The sequence below is a fragment of the Notamacropus eugenii genome, chromosome 1 (assembly GCF_028372415.1).
Source record: "Notamacropus eugenii isolate mMacEug1 chromosome 1, mMacEug1.pri_v2, whole genome shotgun sequence".
NCBI classification, from domain to species: domain Eukaryota; kingdom Metazoa; phylum Chordata; class Mammalia; order Diprotodontia; family Macropodidae; genus Notamacropus; species Notamacropus eugenii.
In genome coordinates, this window is record NC_092872.1 from 737,307,626 (window position 1) to 737,321,646 (window position 14,021).

At 46.1% G+C, this 14,021-nt stretch overlaps 1 protein-coding gene across 4 annotated transcripts in view; it reads left to right on the plus strand.

Moving 5' to 3' along the window:
- Positions 1-6,041: 6,041 nt before the first annotated feature.
- Positions 6,042-14,021, plus strand: part of ZNF638 (zinc finger protein 638) — a 145,477-nt gene continuing 137,497 nt past the window's right edge. For 2 of the 4 annotated variants that reach the window (XM_072643252.1, XM_072643956.1), the window contains exon 1: positions 6,042-6,141. The gene's annotated coding sequence lies outside the window, so the exon portion shown is untranslated. The remainder of the gene's footprint in view (positions 6,142-14,021) is intronic. The other 2 variants (XM_072644690.1, XM_072645458.1) reach the window with 2 other exon arrangements.

Genomic DNA, 14,021 nt, shown 5'->3' on the forward strand with positions numbered 1-14,021 from the left:
CAGGTGCCTGCCAACAGCACATGTTACCATATAGCTCATGGGGGAGGGAGCAGTCCCAGTACACACAGTTCTAGTCTCAGCTTACCTCATGATCTTCTCAGTAACCTTGGGAAACTCTCTTCTGGCCTCCTGGCCACAGACTTGCCACCTGGAACACAGGACTGTTTATCTGGACCCATCCTCTGGTTAAATGAGTGTAGAGTCAGGAAGTGAAGGATTTAAAATGTTCAAATAAAAGCTGTCATCAGGAGAGGAAGGTTATTGGATATGCTGATTTTTCCCCTCTTTCGTCTCTTTGTCTCATCGGGGAGGTTCCAGGATCCAGGAACTTAACCACCTTCCACGCTGCTGATTTTTCCCCCCAGGGCTCTCCTCCTTTCAGAATTTGCCCATCCCTGGAACAAAGAAATAAATGGAGTGTCAACCTTTCCATCTGACCTCCTTTTCTCTGAGTGCAGTCATAGAAAGAGCACTAGTTTGGAATGAGAAGACTTTGGCCCCTTGTTGCTGGGTAAATCTTGGGCTAACTTCTAGGCCTTGGTTTCCTCCTTTGTAAAGTGAGTGGGTTGGCTCAGGTAACTTCTAAGGCACTTCAGGGGCTAAGGGTCACATTTTATGAATCGTGAATGTGCCCAGCTTTGGTGATCTCACAGCGCATCACTTCCCAGAGTTGGCATAGGCAGAGATGGGGAGAGGGAGCGAGGGCAAGGAATGCTCCCAGCACATTGTAGGCACTAAGCAAATACTTGATTGATTGAGAAGAGGGGCAGGGGCATTTCATCCTGTGTTTATTCTCCACCCTGTATTCTCCAGCCTGTATTTATTCTCTGAGAGGTCAGTCATTCTTGTCCAAGATCATTACAGGAGAAAAGTAGGGGGAAGGGAAAGGGAGACAGTAGGAAGGGGAGAACCTGGTTTCATTTAGAAGGCAGACTGCTGCTGGACTTCATTAGGAGAGGGCAGAAAATATAACCAACTATAGAAAATCAAAACAACGGTGCAGGCCCTTGCTCTGGCCTGTGTCTTTGGAAAGTACAACCTCAGTCTGGCAGATGGGAATTAGGGCTTCAGGCATTGAATTAAAAGTAGACAGATGGGTTCCAACAGGGCTGTGGCCCATTCTAGCCAGCTGCTTTGGGGCAGATACTGGGATCTCCTGAACCTCAGTTTCCCCATTTGCAAACTGACAATAATACTCCCACTACCTTCTGCTTGAGGGTAGGGTCTATTTTTTTTTAAGGAGAGTTTTTAATCTAAAGGTAACACATGAATATGAATCATTATTAATATGCTGTGACATGTTTCCCCTTACAACACTGGAATATGTTCCAAAGAGCAGATAAGCTGCTGAAGGATTGATCCATCCATCTCATCCATCTTGCCAGCAGCCCTCACCCTCCAGCTGCACTCCTCGCCCCTACCTGAAATTGCCCCCCTAGCACCTAGAATCCAGAGAGGAGCTAGGAGTGTGCTCATTTCAGGGCTTCCAGACCCCAAGACTGAACTGTACAGACAGGCCAGGGCTCAGCCACCTTATCCCGGTACCCAGACCTACCCACGTGTGCAGATATATCCCCCAGCCTACCCTCCCACTTTCCACCTTTTGCTCAGGGAACAGGGAACAAAGCAGCATTGCCATTGCTTCTGGAAGGAGTATGACCTTGGCCTGCCTTCTTCTACGAAGCCACTTACCATCCCTGGGACTCCTCAGCCCAAACGTCTCTTCTCTGGCCACCGATTCCTTATGGGACTTGTTTCTCCCATTAGAATATAAGTACCTTGAGGGCAGGGACTATATCTGTCTAATTTTTGTATTCACTGTGCTTGGCATGTAGTAGCAGCTCAATAAATGCTTTTTCCAATCACACTTTCCATTGGAAAGCCACATTGATCCCTTGCTCCTTTCCAAGCCAATACTTTGGAAAGCCTTGGCTTCCTTTCCCTCCCCACCCATTCCACCCTTTCCATCTCTTCTCCAGTGTATTCTAATTCCCCTTCAATTCTGTCATTTCATTTAGAACCAAGAAGGAAGTGAATGGCTAACAATTTATGGACAAGAGTTAGAAGAAGCACACCTGCTCGGAAGTTTCTTCTTCTCCATGATCTCTGTGCAAAGCAAGTCTGAAGAACAATAGACATCAGAGAAAGTGACAGAGAAAAGGGACTTTTAAAGGCTTTCTTGTCTCCAGGGATTCAGTCTGGGTAGGCCGAATGCATTTATGAAGCACCTAATACATTCCTGGCACTAGGAAAGTGAAATCGCCCCTGCCCTCAGGAAGCTTTTTTTCAGGCAAGATACCACATACAATGTATCTAGGCACATACAAATAAAATTCTTTTTTTGGGGGGGGAGGGTAAGGGAGGCATAAATAGCTAGGAAGACCAGGAAACATCTCATGTAAGGGCTCAAACTGGCTATGTGAATGGAGAGAAGGTGATGGATGGGAGAGATGGTGGAGGTAAAAACAAGATTTGGCAACTTAAATATGATAGCTGACATTGATGTAGCAGATACTATGTGGCAGGAACTTTGTTAAACACCTTTCTATTACTGTATCATTTGATCCTCACAACCCTGGGAGGCAGGATCCTCCAATTTTACAGCTGGGGAAACTGAGGCAGAGGTGAACTTGCCCAGGGTCACACAGTTAATAAATGTCTGAGACCAGATTTGAACTCAGTCTTCCTGACTCCAAGCCTGGCACTTGATCTGCTGTACCACCTATCGCCCCCTTCTTGGGTATGTGGGGTGAGAAAGTAAAGGATCAAGGATGACAGCCAGGTTGTGAACCCAGGTGGTAAGAAGGTGGCCCAGTGGGTGGAGTGTGAGACCCAGAGTATCTGGGCCCAGGCAGTCACTTGTGGTCTCTTTAACCTCTGTCTGCCTCAGTTTCTTCATCTGTAAAATGGGGATACTAATGGCACTTACCTCCCAGGGTTGTTGTGAAGATCAAATGGAAAAACATTTGTAAAACGTGTAGATAAATGTTAGCTATTATTCTTGGGATTATCATTATTACTACTCGAGAGAAATAGGGAAGTCTGAAGTAGGTTTGTCTTGGCAAAAGATAATGATTTCCATTTTGGACATGTGTTTTACATGCCTCATGGATGTCCACTTTGAGATGTCCTGCAGGCAGTTAGTGATGAAAGACACAGGAGGGGCAGCTAGGTGGTACTGTGGATAGAGCAACCAGACCTAGAGTCAGGGGACCTGAGTTCAAATCTGGCCTTATCAGCCGTGTGACTCAAGGCAAGTCTTTTAACCCCCAATTGCCTCCCCCCAAAAAAAGACTAGAGTACAGGAGATATAGATTTCTGAGTCATCCATACAGAGATAATTTAACCCACGGGACTTTATGAAGCCATCAAGAGAATACAGAGAGGGGAGAAAAAGGGGCCCAGGACAGAGTCTTGGGTATACCCACAATTGAGGATGATTATCTAGTTAAGGTGACTGAGAAGGCATAGTTAGAAAGGCAGAAGGGAGAGAAAAGGGTCCTAAAATCCCAGTAATGGGACAGAATCCAAGCAGAAAGCATTTTCAACCCTGTCAAATGCTGCAAAGAGGCCCAGCAGAGTGAAGGCTGAGAAAAAGCCATCAAATCTGGCACTTCCAAGGTCACTGGAGACTTTGGAGAGAGCATTTTCAGTGGAATAGAGAAGTCAGAAGACAGTGGGAGGAAATGAGGGGGGACCATCAATTGCAGATGGTCCTCTCCAGGTGTTTCACCACAAAGGGGAGGAGAGACACAGAGTGTCAACCAATAGAGATGGTTGGGTCAAAGCAGGGATTTTTTTTTTTTTGGATGGGGGAGACATGGGCATGTGCACAGACAGCAGGAAGGCAACCAGTAAGGAGACAGGGAGAGAGTGAAGATTACTGAGAGGGAGGGGAGAATCTGTTGGAGAAGGTGGGATGGAGTGAGCTCACTGGTGCAGACAGAAGGCTTAGCCCTAGGAAGGAGAGGGACCACTTCATTACATGAGGAGTGAAGGAGGAGGGAGTGGAAGAAGGCATGGGAGTGATGAAGATGAGGAGGAAGGAAGAAGAAGCCACTAACAGTGAATGGTCTCAATTTTCTGAGCGATACAGGATTGGGGGAGGGTGAATTAATTAGGGAGGTGCAAAAAAATTACCTTGCACCAATGGAGATTTCTCAATATAAATTATGCAATATAATAATAGCACAGGGTTGTGGTGAGATCAAATGGGATAATATATGTAAAGTGCTGGATAAATTCTAGTTATCATCATCATGGACAGATTTATTTCTTCTGGACAGCAATCGTTATTTTTGAGGGCTCATTAGGTTGAAGCATATTGAAATAAATATTTCTTCAGTCTAAAATCCTTTCCAAACCTGAATGAAGGAAACCTTATTAATTCTTAATCAGATTTCTAGGAAACAATTTCCTTTACTAAAAATCTCCCCTTCCAGTGGATAGAATGAAGGAAGACTCAGTTTCCTGAATTCAAATCCAGTCTCAGACATCTACTAGCTGTGTGGTCTTGGGCAAGTCAATTAACTCTATTTGCCTCAGTTTCCTCAAAAAAACCCAAAATGAGGTCACAAAGAGGTGGATATGACCGAAACTAAACAATCTCCATTTTTCTATAAGGGGAATTTGTAAAAGGGGGGTAACCAGATTTAGAGGAGAAATGCCTTGATCTAGGGAAGTTTATTGCCTGCCTCCACCAATGACTCAGGTGTGTGGCAAGGTCAGTGAAGCGCTAGACTTGGAAACAGAAGTCACGAATTCAAAGAATTCAAAGAAAAGTCATTAACTCTCCTTCCTCTGTGAAATGGTGATGATGATGATCATAGTACCTACTTCAGAGGATCTTAAATCGGTACATAAACACTAGCTGTATCACTATCATTAATCATATAGAATAGCATAGGACATCATTCTCTAGGCTTTGCTGACATTTTTGACTTATTCTGTCTGATGAAAGCAAATTCAACCAAAATTTTGAACCTCTGCTCAATCCTGACTGTGAAATCCTTCAGGAATGCTATAAACTGTAACTTTGAAATAGCTTATATTAAAGGGATTTTCAGAGGCACGAAGGGGCCTTGCCGGTATGGATTTTAAGCAAAAAAAAAAAAAGGCTTGGATTAGAATAATTACAACGAATAAATGTGTTTCTGGAAGATTTGTGTCCAAAATGTAGAGAAAACCCTTCCTCCCACGAGGGTAGATGCCCTGACACTGCCCCCTCGCCCTCTTCTCCACTTGCACACACACAGCCCGCTGCTCGCAGGCCAACAAGACTGAAGACCGAAGAAGGCAGCTGAAGTCAGACTCCACGCAGGAATGGCTGTCTCGGGTGGAATGGGCATGCTTTAAGACTCGGCTTTTCACAGTCAGGCGGCACGGAGGTTCCGTGCGTAGAGCACTGGACCGACATCCTGCTTCGGACACCTCCAGGCTGGTGGCCCTAGGCACGTCTGCCTCAGTTTCCCCCCCAGTAAAATGGGTGGTAAGAGCCCCCGTTCGCAGGGAGGAACCCATGAGGTCACGTTGGAACGGAGGGCTATTATATAAAGGCTCCAGGGGAAGCACCAGCGCCAGCGGCTCCGGCTCCGGGGAGGGGGGCAGGGGCTCGGGGGAGAGGCGTCCCCGGGGGCCGCCCCGCCAGGGAGGCCGGCCTCGGACGTGGCAGGCGGCGGCAGGGGCGGGGCCGTGTCAGTTACCAGGGCCACGCGCCCGCCAGGCTCCCGGGGCTCCGCAGCGCGATCCCCCCTCCCTCCCCGGGGGCTCGAGCTGCTCTCCCCGCCTTCTTCTCCCACCTATCAGGCTTCCCGCGCTCGGCCCGTCCCCGCCTCCGATTGGCCGGCAGGCGCGGAGGGGGCGGGCCCCGCAGCGGCTCGCGGAGCCGGCGGCGTCGCTAGCTCAGTCTCTCCGGGTCTCCGCCTGGGGTGGGTGGAAGGGTGTGAAGGGCCCGGCGCGGGGCGCGAAGATGCCCCAGGACGGCGCTGCCGGCGGCGCGCCCGGGCAGGGGAAGGGAGCCCTGGCCGCCGCCGCCGCCGCCGCCTCGGCCGCCGGAGTGGTCGGGCTCGGTGGCGGGGCGCTCCTGCCGAACCCTGCGTTGGTGGCCTCCGTTACTGCGCCCGTCCCGGACCCGCTGAGGCGGTGAGCGCGTCCTCTGGGGAATCCGCGGCCCGGCGGCCAGCGCGCATGCTCCCTGGGGGTGTGTGGCCCCCGGAGGGAGGCCGGGAGGGGGCGGGCACGGGGGGGGCGGGCACAGGGGTGGGGCCGGGCGCTGGGATTGGTCGCGAGGAAGCAATGACCCTGACAGCTGGTTTTTCTCTACCTGGTCCGTTTCATTTTCTGCTCCCCCGCTGGGAGCTCGCCGCTGGCTGTGCCCGAAGGGGCCGCAGTGCCGGCCGGAGAGCCCCGGGCCGGCCTCCGGTGCCGCGCTCGGCCTGCCCCTTCCTCCGGGGTGACCTTGGGCAGGTCACTTAGCTGCCAGCTGGGGGAAGCGGCCCGGGTTCAAATCCGGCTTCTGCCCCTTACCAGCCGCCTGCCCCTGGGCAAGCCCCTTCACCTGTTTGCCTCAATTTCCTCAACTGTAAACAAGAATCCCACCTGCTCCCCAGGGTGCAAAAGCGAAATGATCTGTGTAAAGCGCTTTGCAAACCTTAAAGCGCTCTCTGAATACTAGCTATTATTAACTTCCCCTCCCCGGGCCTCAGTTTTCTCCCTCTGAGGTTGTCTTTCTGCGATCCTGTATGAGCTGGAAGGTCACCTCCCCTCAGGCCTCTCTTGTTGATATAACAGAGACAGCGTGTCGTCCACGGATTCTTAAAGTTTTTTGTGCCTCCTCCCCTGTGACTGTCTGGTGAAGCGAGTGACCCCCCTCCATGTTTTTAAATCGTGTGTGTGTGTGTGTGTGTGTGTGTGTGTGTGTGTGTGTGATAACAATTTTAAATACTGTTTTTAAATAATTGGAGAAAATGCTAAATTTCAGTTAGGGCTTACTGAAGATAAAGATGCATCTATGTTCATGGACCACAGATGGGTAGATATCCTAGGATGAGAGCCCTGTGACATTCTAGTGTAACCTCATTTTAAAAATGAGGAAATTGGTGACCAACCAAACTGTAAGAAACTTGCAAATGGTCTTGGAGGAAGTGAAGGCATTGGGTCTTTTCTTGGAATTGGGAGGGGAAAGTCTAGTCAAAACCCCTCAACCCGCAGGTGACAAGAAGACTCAGACAGGGGAAAGTTGTGTGATTCATAAGAGGGAAAAGCAAGACTTGAATTAAAGTGTAATGACATCCGGTTTAGTCCTTTTTTTTTTTTTTAAATAACATCAGTTTGCTTCCCTATGTGTATACATGCTGAGATAGGGTGATTTAAGAACAGAAAGAAAGTGAAATCTGGTGACTGAATAGGCCCTGTGATTTGTGCCTTCAGTATAAAGAGATGTAGGTTAGAATTTCTAATTGAAAGGGACCTGCCAAATAGTCCAGGTCCACAAGCTCATTTTGAGGTGAGGGAACTGAGGCCCCAAGGGTGAGTGCTAAGTCAGAGGTCAGATAGTAGGAGTCAAACTTGGGTTTTGATTCCAAACTCAGACCTCTCTCCCTACACCAGAAAGATTTGTTCTTCTTACAGGCATTATAAACCCATTTCCCTTCCTAATAATCACTCTCTAATTGTCTTTTTTGTAAATCCAGATGTCCTTATATCCTTCAGTTCACTGAGAGCCTAACTCTGTGCAGATGACTGTGTAAGGGTCTTCCATCTGTCAGCCTGGAAGAATTGATTCAACACAGGAGGAGCATCCCATCTCCCACAAATTTAGTTTAGAGCAGTTGCCTTTCCCTGCTCCTTTGGGATCATTAGGAATTAATGTAAAACATTTTAAGGCTGTATTTGTGGCTTCAGAGAGATCTAGGAAGTCTTTTGATGGGACCTTCCCTTTTTTATGTAATTTTTTTCTGATGGTAGGGAAATACATGCTACAGATTTCTGGGGTAGGTTTTGCAGGGGAAAACTGAGAATGAGGGGAGCAAATTGGCCAATAGCCTCCATTCTGACACTCCAGGCTTCTCCAGGATGCCAGTGGGCTGGGGATGAGGGCGCAGTGCTGATGGTTTGGATGGTTATTTCTACGTGGCCTAATAGGACCGAGTGATTCATTTCCCAGCCTTGGCTATACCACAGGTAACACGGAAACCTAGCTAACTGAATTCCCATCCCTTGGAAGAGGCACGACAGAGCATTCAAGAGCACAGACTGTTCTCCTTAGAGACAGAGGGGTCCTCACTTCATAACCTTGCTCTTTCTCACTTCTTTTTTTAATCCTGGTTTTCTAATCCTGACAAAGTTTTAATGTATAGAAATAGAGGTTTCATTCTTTGTGCCCTGTAGTCATTGAACATTAAATTGAATGGTCTATAGAACTTTCCCAGCATTTATGGGGTTTTGGATAGTACACTGTTGTATGTGTTTTATGATATCAGTATAATTTTTGATAATATGACCTCTTTCATGGTCTCTTTCTAAGTCCCAAGTCTGGAGATATTGTTATATTTTGGTTTGTCACTAACCCAGTGCCACTGGATTTGTTTTGCTTTCTTATCCTATAAGAAGGAGATGAGGAGAAATAGGTTGTATCCGTTGGATACATTTTTGGCTAATTACAGTATTGCCAAAATTACTTGTTTCTTATGGATTGCCCCATTCTAGTATGTTGTACTGTTTATACCAGTTGGCCCTATGAAGGAATGGTAGGCTTAGGAGAGGCAGATGTGGCCATGTAAATATAGTTGTATCTTGTTTTACACAATAAATGTGTTTATGAAAAATATATCACTTAATTGGTCATATTTTTAGAATGCCAGTGGAATTTCTTTTTAAAGGAAGTCTATTTAGAATTCTTTCATTAAACTAATAACCCCTTCTTATTTCATCCTCTGTTCAATGGCTGGCTTGGCAACAAAGTAATGCTAATTTGGGGGCAATAGCAGTTCTCCAAGTCTCCTGAGTCCTAGAGAAGCTCAGGTTGACCTTTGTGAATGGAGCACAACACTGGCAAAGGGATGCCTATTTGAAGAATTGAAAGTGGAGAGCATCAAATCCTACTCTTTGTTACACTGAACTGGACTTTGAGCTTGAGTATTCTTAAACAAGGATGCCTGTAGTGCGCCTCCTTACCCTTGGAGGGTTTAAATTGGGGCAGAACATTAGAAGATTGCCTGGTCCATATTACCTTATGTTAAAAGAAGAGGGAAGGTTAAGTGACTTGTGCAGGGTCTCATGGGTAGTTGCATTTGTGATTCACTCAGTCATCAACAAGCATTTCTTAAGGGTCAGATGAGTGCCTGGCCCTGGGCCGGACTCTAGTTGGGCATATTCAAGCCATGAAACAAGACTTGCTGTCCAGGAGCTCACAGGGAATGAGGAGGTCACATGGAACCATATACGGAGCAACTGTAAAGGCAGCAGCATGGCTTAGTGGGGGTTAGGAAGAGCTGAGTTCCAATTTTGCTTGAGACACTCACCATCTGGTGAAATGGATTCACCTGGGTGAATTCTTTCATCCAGCTGAACCTCCAAGTTTTCATTTGTTCAGTGAGGATAAGAACAGCACTTCCTCGCAGGATTATTGTTTGGATCAAATGAGGTAATATCTGTAAAATGCTACGGAAATGTTGGCTTTTCTTATAAAGAAATTAAATAGGTACCCACAAGATGTATAATGGGGAGAGAGGGCACTTGAAGTTGGAGCAGGGGGGATATCGAGAAAAACTTGACATGTGAGATGACTGATCATGAAGGAGGAAAAAGATTTTGTGAGTAGGAGGTGAGGAGGGATAGTATTCCCGGCATGGGGGGCAATTGTGGCTGGGAAATGGAGTAGTACTATGTGCGAGGAATAGAGACCGGGCCAGATAGCTGAACTGTAGAATATGGAGGGGGAGGAATGGACACTGAGACTGGGAGGTAGGTTGGGGCCCCTTTGGGAAGGGCTTTAAAAGCGCCCCAGCAGAGCTGCGATTGGGAGCCTTTGGAATAGGCTTGGTCAGTTCTGTGCTTTAGCATCTATCATGTGTAGGGTAGACTGTAGTGGGAGAGGGTTGGGGCAGGGAGATGGATTCAGAGGTTGTTGAGAGGTGATGAAGGCTGTGAACTGAGAGAAGGAGGCAGATGCCAGAAATACTGTAGAAGTAGCAGGGCTTGGCAACTTATTGGATATGTGGGATGATGGAGTCCTAGGAGCTGAGGGGGAAGCTGAGGCAGTGAAGCTGGAGACTAGAGGTGGTCTTTGGACAGAAATAGGGAAGTTTGGAAGAGGGCTGGGTCTGTGGAAAAGAGATAAAAGAATTTTGTTTTTCATGTGTTGAATTTAAGGTGTTTTAGGGGCATGCAGTCTGAAATGTCCAGTGGGCAGTTTTTGATGTAGGATTGAATTTCACTGGAGTCTGGTCTTGGGCTCAAGATGTGGGAGCCATTTGTAGTGAGATCAGAAATAAGCCTGAGGCAGCTGATGAGGAAGATCCCTGAAGGGGGAGAACAGGCCTGGTATAGAACACTGGCCAATCTCCCCACTTAGAGTCTGTGTTGAATGTGTGATGGATGAGGAACAAGGAGCTGTTCCCAAGAACCTGAGAAGGGAGAACCAGGACAGAGGAAAACACAAGGAGGAGAGAGCATTCCGTAGGAGAGGGATGAGTAAAGTTTCACAGTGAAACTTTCAGATTTTGTTTCTTGGGGAGTCAGGTTGAGTAGCAATGAAAAATTATATTTTCTTTCCCTTAAAATTAATAATGGATATTTATATGGCATATTTAGGGACAGCAAGGTGGCCCATGGTGCACAAAGCACTGGGCTTGAAATCAAGAAGACTTATCTCTTTGAGTTCAAACCTGTCCTCAGACACTTCCTAGCTGTGTGAACCTGGGCAAGTCTCTTCACCCTGTTTGCCTCAGTTTTCTCATCTGTAAAATGAGCTGGAGAAGGACATGGCAAACCACTGCAGTGTCTCTGCCAAGAAACCCCAAAAAGGGTCACAAAGAGTGGGACACGACTTGACAACAAACATCTATATGGCATCTAGAAGGTTTGCCAAACCCATTCTAGACTCACAAGTCTAGGCATTTATTACACTTATTTTACAGATGAGGAAACAGGCTCTGAGAGGTGAAGTAGGAGGGAGACTGCTTGTCTTGGAAGCTGAGGGCTTGTGGTGGGACCCCCACTCCATGCCTCAGACGAGTCTGGCTTCTCTAAGGAATGGAGATGCTGTTATCCTAGGTGACCCCTGGGGTCCATGATGTCTCTAAATCTGTGACTTAGCCTTGGGCTGATGACTGGTAATGTCTGAGGCAGGACTCAAGCCATTCTTCTCTGCTCTGCCCTTCATCCTGCCAGCATTTTTGTAGAGTTAAAGGCAATTAATGGGGTAAAATCCTGGGGTAAGACAGTTTTTCTAGGATTTGAGTGATTGTGCTGGTGAGGGAGGAGGGGAACATTTTCTTTCCCCTTTAATTTGATTTATAGAATTGAATAGTATATTCCTCAAGTTGAAGTAATTTTTTATTATTTTAGTGTGGTACGTTTTCCTTATTCCTTATGAGATTTGTTTTTTACTGCTTATTGAGGTATTGTTTTGTCGTTAAAAAACTCTTCTATGGGAAAATGTGAGGTAGTAACATTTTCCTCATTTAACTTAGCAGTGTTGTTGTACCAAACCTTAATTTGTAACCCTTGGGGCAGCCTTTGCTACTGTATCTTTCTCCTGTGAATTGTTTCCTGCCTCTGGAGAAGGCATATCATTTTCTGCTTCAAGAAACGCATGAGCTGGAACTCCTGGTGACTTAGTGTTCTTGAGGTTTTGACCATGACTGTTAAGCCTGATTTGCATGGAGATTTTTTATTTGTTTTAGATGAACATCTTGGCTGTGTTCTGTTTAACTCAGGGGCCATGAGTGCAAAGGAGTGGCCTAGGCCTGATGTCTTGCCAAGGAGAGTGGTCCCAAAGTGTCCCGAGCCACCTTAGGAGGCAGTGCCTTCTCTTTTCTCCCAAATCTTTTCCCCATTAAATTCCCTCAGCCTTGCTCGGTCCAGCCTGCAGGAGTGGACAGGGAGGTTTGGGAGATTTGTTTCAGGACTGATGGACTGTTTTCTGCATTTAAGGCTCCTCTGGATGTAGTTGTGGAGAGTTCTTTCTGGCCAGCTGTTGATGGACAAAAGAACACATCGGCACAGCCTCTCTCAAGTTCCTCCTCCAGATATTTTAATGGCTTAATTACCTTTGCCTCTATGAGCTAAGGTAGAAGAAGCAGATGTGACTGAACTGGGGGTGAGGATGATAGAACCAGAGCTGATATTTGGAGAGAGAATTCAAGGAAGAGTTTGTTCTGGATGGAGATTAGAAGGCTCTCTCACCAGCAGATACCTAATTGTATTTGCTTGAAAAAAGAAAAGAAGATGCCACTTTGGGCATTTAAAAGGATGAAAGAGAAGAGTTGGCAAATTTTCCAGATTTTTTTAATCACTAAATTCTTATGAAAATTTTTTTATCAGTTTTCTCAAAATTACCTTAAAAATCTGTACTATATATATTGATGGAAATTTTTTGTAACAATGAAATGTGATCGATACCAATGTCCTATTATAAATGTTAGTGCTCATATAGTTGTCAACACCAGTATCGTAAGGCAGATGATAGAAATACAGAGGAAAACATTTCAGTTTGTTGTGGTGATGATGTCACACTGGCAGAGAAATGAACACAATGATAGGCCTGGAAGGAGGGTTAGGTCTTGATTAATACAGTTAGAAAGTGGGAGGCTCCTAGATGTGGCACTTCTCAAGCAAATACCAAGCTTATTTTAGCCATGAAATGGGAGTCTCTGGGAGGGGAGAGAGCTTGAGGCGACTGCTTTCTTGGCTTATTATTCCAGAGAAAATTGCTTAGGCTCTTAGAATTTAAAGCTGAAAGGAACCTCCTTGGCTCCCTGTTGTTGTTCACTTGTGACGCAGGGACCATAGAGGGCCGTATACTTAGAGCTAAGGGTCCTTGTAAGTTGTCATCTGATTGTATAAATGAACAAACTGAGGCACAGAACAGAGAAGCATTTTTATGAAGAGAGCCTCTGACTCCCAATGTACTGGTTTCCCCCACTACACCCCGTCCCTTCTGACTACACCCCATCCCTTCTGAAGGCTGTCCTGAATGCAGCCAATACCTGTTGTATTCAGGGGTCTGCGGGAGGAATGCTGGAATGAAAGTGAGGGCTCCTTCTTAGAGTTGAAGGCAGATTCGGGTAGCAGGGCTAAAAGATCAACAGTGTAACAGCTATATTTTAGAAAATTGGAAACAAGTCTATTTATTTTCATTGTTGCAATAGGGAAGAGAAACATTCATTTGCTTTTAAAGAGCATTGCATTGGTTTTTCAGAGTTCAGAACAGAGTGAATGTGGCAGGAAATAAGGGCAAAGATAAAATCAAACAAGCGGGTCCTTGAAGACCTCCAGGGAGGGGAAACATCCCGACAGGCCCAAGACAAGCCTACTTCTAAGCAATCCTGCTTAGAAGACCCATGGCCTCCCCTCATTGGAGCTCTCCAGGCAGAGGCTGGATGACTTGTCAGGTTTATTGTATTGGAAATTTTTGTTCAGGTCTGGGTTGGAGTATGGTTGTCTCTTCCACATCGAGACTTTCCCCATCTTGGTTTCAATATTTTGTGGATTCTCATATTATATATATTAATGTATATTAAATGAGATCTTTTGAGGAGTTTTGCAGAAGTTGCAGATTTCACAGAAAAAGTTTAGAAACCCAGAAATGTGTGTATATATATATACACATATATATAGTATTGTATAATATTGACATATTTTATCTTTTGGAACCATAATAAATCAGACCTCTTGTCTGGCACTAAAGAAGGGACAAAAAATTTTACCCAGATTTTCCAGATCAAGGTGTAGGGATGGCTCCTAACCCCCAAGATGTGGAAGGGATAATGGTACTTAGTCACAGTGAAGAAATGTTG